This window comes from Temnothorax curvispinosus, unplaced genomic scaffold (assembly GCF_003070985.1).
Source record: "Temnothorax curvispinosus isolate PA1 unplaced genomic scaffold, ASM307098v1 QBEX01007450.1, whole genome shotgun sequence".
Lineage (NCBI taxonomy): Eukaryota > Metazoa > Arthropoda > Insecta > Hymenoptera > Formicidae > Temnothorax > Temnothorax curvispinosus.
The window spans coordinates 26,861-32,971 of NW_020217230.1; positions in this window are offsets into that span (position 1 = coordinate 26,861).

The window sequence follows — 6,111 nt, forward strand, 5'->3', positions numbered from 1 at the left end:
ACAATTATCTTTATGCCTCTTTTATGATTCATATTTAATGCCGGTTTCGCCGTCGCCACCACCATCACCACCCGCGTCGAAACCGGCTCGAAGTTGGCAAACTTTTACGATCGTACTTGTTTCGAAACTTAACGTACCCCGTGCTTGCCTGTTATCGGGCCTACCACAATTCGCTTGCACCCTTGTTAAACGTGCCCCGGAAAGTACTTCCTAGAACACGCGCTGCACGAAAATTTATCGCCACACGTGCGAACAGTCGACAAATGCGATACGCGTCGATTATGTTTGCTTTGTCGCGTTAACGTGACGAGCCTCGTGATTAAAGGAGCAGCGACGATAAAAGGCTATTGTATCGACGACTTTTTATAATACTGTAAAATATGACGTGAAATATAATGTAAAATATGAAAATAATTTTCAATAAAATATTTTGCTGTGTTTTCTACACACGGTGATATTTTTTTCTTCTTCGCCCTTCTTTTTACTATTAGTAAGTAATTTTAGTAGTGTGACACGAATGGGACGGTATTCAATATTTCAATATACCTATTTCAATTTTCGAATCTTGACGTACATTTATGCGATTCACGTTAGAACGTATGATGTGTTGCATGACTTCTATTTCAAAAGGGCGAAAGGGAAGAATCGAAACAATAAAATACAATAACGAAAAGGCACAAAGCTATTATACGTATTCTGGATAGTGCTGTATTGTATCGACTGTTTCGCATGGTCTATGGTTACGATCGTACTACCAATGACCTGCCATTGTCATCGGCTACGGTTACCCATTAATTTAATTACTACGCAACCATTCGCGCATGCAGACCCATTTCCGTTTTTTATTTCGAGTCATTTGAGTTTTACTTTGAAACGGCGGATCGAATTTGCAAAACATACACGCGCGTTTCCGCAACACTCTGCGCTCCCACCAAAATTGCACAATTTCCATCAACCCTCGGCGAAATAAAATATTCGACCGCAGGCGACTGCCATTAGATTAATGGAGGTGTCTATAATAATGTATTCTTCATTAAATATAGTAAGATAAATTATGCATGCAGAATTTTCTAGCGTACCATTATAATGTATTTTTTGTTCTGTTTTTCTCGAGAGTATACGCTCTTTAAGCAATTATAAACAAAATTAAATAACTTTGCGAGGTAAAACAAAATTGTTAATGTTTAAAAAATTAGAATAATTATTCTATTTTGGAGAGAAAGCTTGTGCAAGATTTTTTTCACATGTAACATTTATGTGACGTTATAATCGCGGTTAAATTTAATCATGTTATTTTTTAACATTATAGTAATGTATATATATATCGTGTTTCCTTCTATCTACCATATTCTACTGTATACAATTCGCACATTTAGCGTATATTTATTATTTACATTGTACTATGCACATTTTATTATCCCGGCTTAAATGGAATTTCATGCACCGGATGGAACGTGAAAATGGAGGTGCGGTTAGCTTGTTTGATATTCATTCCTTACTATTAATCGTGTTCAGGAGTCACCATCAGCGTAGACAACCGCCATGCAAACATACGCGAAGAGCCTGACTGGCTGAATATCCCGCGATCCCGACGAGGCAGGAAGGTGTAAGTACCGTGTTAGTCTTACGGGTTATGTCGCAGCTATAGCAGAGCTAACTAATAGCCTCTTAGCCTCGGCTTAGGGAGGATCACGCTGCAAGCGACCGCACCCTCCTTGGCTCTCAGACTCCCGGAGCAAACCCCTTAACCCTGGATGCAATCCGTAAGCTTCCACCGGCCTTGTAAACGGCCGATTTCCTTCTGCTCCCGTCTGACGATAGATTAGGTTGCGTCGTTGACTGATTTTTAGGTCTTGACCTGAATATAGATCGCAGCAAACTACATTGAGAGCGGACTTCAAGCAACGCTGTACATACGTATCTCGTAGCTTGCAAGTTGAATTTGACGTATTTGAAAGCATATGTTCTTACAATGCCATAAAATATTTTTTTTCACGTTCATTAATAAATAAATGAGAAAAGTGAGTGTTAATATTTAAAAAATGATGAAATAAAAGAGACATTATGCTTTCTAAATAGTTAGAAAATTTATAAAAGTCAAGTCTCTATCCCTTCTCGTACTTTGTGCTTATTTAGAACTTATATAGTCATAAAAAGCGCGAAATTTGATAAAAATTATTCGGAAGGCAGCAAAGCGTTGCAAAAAGTATCGTGTAATAGTCTGTTTCGAAGTATCTGAAGCATTCTTGTGAAGTCTTTCCTGAATTCAGCTATCAAAAAGTTTGAAGTAGAGCATTAATAAAGAATGCGCTCGTGTACTGATCCACTTGAAAATACGTGTGCACCAACACGCGGGCTCTCGCTGCTTTCGCCTTTTATGCGCGGCGCATGCGACATTTTAAAAGCAATAACCTTCATGGGCGTTTAAAGCAAGTTTCTTAAAGCGTTAATAACACGGGTGCATATGCATCAAATTCGCCAATAATTTCGCAATGGCGGATCTTTATAGAAATTTCCGCGTGAAGCGACAAAAGAATTCATTGGGCAGGAATGATGCCCGGCGCGTAATAAACCGACACGGCGAGCGGAATTTATTCACTGGCGATCGCAATTCGTATCGATGCGAAAAGTTCAGCGAGACACTGCGACAGTTTTGTAAAATCCCGATGGAGGCAATATAACGTCATTATCTCGCGGTGTGCACTAAAGAACCGATGCATCGCGAGATTTATAGCGGCAATGTGTGCAACATCTATGCGGACCTTTATCAACGAAAATGGGACGCTCCCTTCGACCGACGACAAAAAGCCGATAGGACACACGTAAACAAATCCACGGGGAGTTCGAGTTTGCCGGTCCTCGACGTGCCATTCATTAATTAAACCCCATTTAAGTAGGCAAAGTATCCGAACGGCGGTAAATAATGGGACAGTCGGCGACATGTCCCGATAAACTAGGACGTCTGGGCCGTCCTAACGTATATGCCGCCGTTCGTATCCCGGCGAAATTAATTCGAGCCCGCGGGAGCTTGCCCAAAGGGGCTGGACGGACCCAACCAACATGCCAGTAATATTTCAAAGCTGTGAAAACCTGCCGATACAATGGCGACGTTGAAACTTGTTTCCCTTTTGGGCTACTAAATAAATTAGCCAGCAGGTGTGACGCTCAATTCTGATCGGTTTATCGAGCGATTTTTCACGTCTCATTCGCGAAGAAGCATGTATTGTACGTGTTTGTCACATAATTCCGAAGTGCTAAAGTCCGATAATATCCGCTGTTTACTACTTTGTACTACTCTGCATTTTGTTACCTATATTCCGTTGTCAGGAAAACGTGATTATTGCGCATATAAATATATTTATAAATTAAATTATTTTAATTAATATTCCTCATCAATAATTTTGTTAAATCACAAATTTGGAAAAAAACGCTTAATAGAAAATATTGCGGGATATACCCAAAAGAAAAAATAGGGAGAGAAAGAAAGATAATTAGACCATAATGAGACCATAAAGGATAGCATTTAGCAAAAAGCACGGTATTTCCTGTGCTCGTGATTATGATAGTTTAATTGTCGACGTACTAATCGCAGCTCGTGACCTCGAAAATGCGGTTCCTACTGCGGACAAGCGATGATGATACCACGTTGTTCGGTACGTACGGTGCTTGAATACGAAGTGCGGATCTCGGTGACTGAATCCGCTTCGGGGATGGTTTACAGGACAAGGGGGCAATAATCCCGGGTGGCGGTGGTTCGACCAATATTACGAAAGTTTTCGAGCTTGCTCTCGGAGCTGACTGTTAAAGTTCAGTCGGTCGTCTCTTCCGGAGGCGACTGACACACGACCGCGAGACAATAAGGAATGCGACTCGATGTTCTGCAAAAGTCGCTAGACATTGATGGATGCTTGCCATTTTTTCCTCAAAATATATTACGTTATATTTTAAGAGCGAAGTGCATTTCCCGCGCGCGTTTGTCCGTCGCCAGACAACAATCGTGTACATTATTAAATGTTCCGTGTTCAAGTTGCATCTATCATCAGATGAAACTAAAAGTAAGTAATTCTATAAATTGTACGCGAATTTTTTACAGTACAGTTTACAATGTACTATTTTACCGTTATACTTTTTACTGTTATAAAACCTGAAGTTTTTTTCAAATTGCTTATACAAGTATCAAAATGATCAATGAATCCAGGATTATTATAAATGAATAGGAAGAGATGTATATGTTTTCAAAATTAGTTTGTTACTTTTGTAATATTATTAGATGATTATGAAAAAATGTAATAACTTACTTTTGTATTGTTTTTGTTTCATAAGCTATTAAAACATAACAATGCGGACGCTAAGCGTTTCTCTTTTTTAAGTTCAATATATTTATTAATGCTCCCACAGCTTGTATTGTCAATCAAAATTGATTGTTTACTATAGACCTTGCAAACCTAAATTCACAAATTTTGATATGAAATTTAATATTTTGTCGCATAATATTTTTTTATGTGCAATTTTACGTGCGATCTGCGATTCTGATAATATTCCGCGGAATTTGAGCGTCATCAAATAGTATTACAAAGTTATCGTTTTGATATTAGTCGTATGGTAGGAATATAAATAATATGACAATGAGAAGTTCAAAATAAAATTGAAGTTAATCCATAAATCATGATGCTCAGTTTAAGTATTACTTCGTCAATAAAATATAGATTCTATTAATGATGAATTTAATCTCTCTGATGTGCTCTCTCTGAAAACAGAAAGTTCCAATTCAAGAGTCGTTACCGGAAGTTTCATTGCCGGACAATAAAACCTTTAGCGGTTTCGTGCGACACGTAAAGCAACCTGCATATAGGATCATGGTGCTCGAAAATTTGGCCGTAAATGATGAATTCCGATGAGACCTCGGGTACCAAGGGGAATATTCATCTCACAGAGGCGTCCTAAAACGCCCGTTAAAAGGGTACGGGTGCAGCAGTAAGTGAGAAAGAGAGACCGAAATCCAAATCGTCCAAACTTCCGCCATTGGTGCGGCAGACGTTTACAAGGCGACGTGTAACTGCGTATGTGGGATAACGTGCTCGCCATAGCGCTATGTAATACCTGCGGTTGGCCGTAAAGGGAGTTCACAAACGAGACTCGCACGCTTTTCCTCCTGCCGCATTTTCCCTACCGCGGTCCCAACGACCGCGAGCGCGGAATGCGCGAGCTCGCGCTAGAAAGTGCCGGCGAACGAGTATAGACCTTCTATATGTGCAGCATTACTACGTGTCGCTCTCGTGCGCTTCCGGTTTCTCGGGACAAGAGCGGTCCTCCACCCCGCGTGGGATTGTTTGCAAAATTCCTGTGGAGCGCGTTGCAAAACATACATTGTCGTCCCAATTTCGCGAGATTTAATTCGCGAAGCTATTTTACTGGCGAAAGGATTAGCACGGTTATATCCGGATAAAGGGCGGCAAAATTATAGTATATAATCGACAGAAATACTTAAATCTGCAACTGTAGAGGACGATGTAATTTATTGTTATTCCACTTTACGTATCTTTTAATAGAAATGCGCGATATTATGTTGTATATTCTATATAAATAACAATTAAATTTCGACGGAAATATTTACTCAAAATGGAAGAGATTAATGTCACGACGAAAGTATGAAATAAATTAGACATTTCAATGAATGGAATGCGTAACGCGTGCCTTATCTCTGTCAGGCTGTAACAAAGTGACAATTTGATAGTAAGAGTGCTGATAGTAGAGGGTAAAGTTTAGCGAATCAGTCTGAAATGGAAACGGCCTTTGAAACGCGGCGAATGGTTACGAGAAGGAAAACGGCTCTCGCATTTACAATAGTTTACATTTTACAATAATCTTGAACTTTGATGACCGTCAGTGGTACGAAATGGGAAGCTAGATTATACTGCCGGTACGTGCCAATCCGCTCTTCCAAGGTTTCATACAAATGCGATTTTCAACTGTGAATCTTCGGGTAAGTTTATCAATGGTGTATGGGTAAATATGCGACTATTCTGTTTTTCCGTACATGAGGATTACGTCAAGTAGTTTACCATTGGGCGAATGTTTGCTTGCTACTCCGCGGTCGATGGAATACTAAAG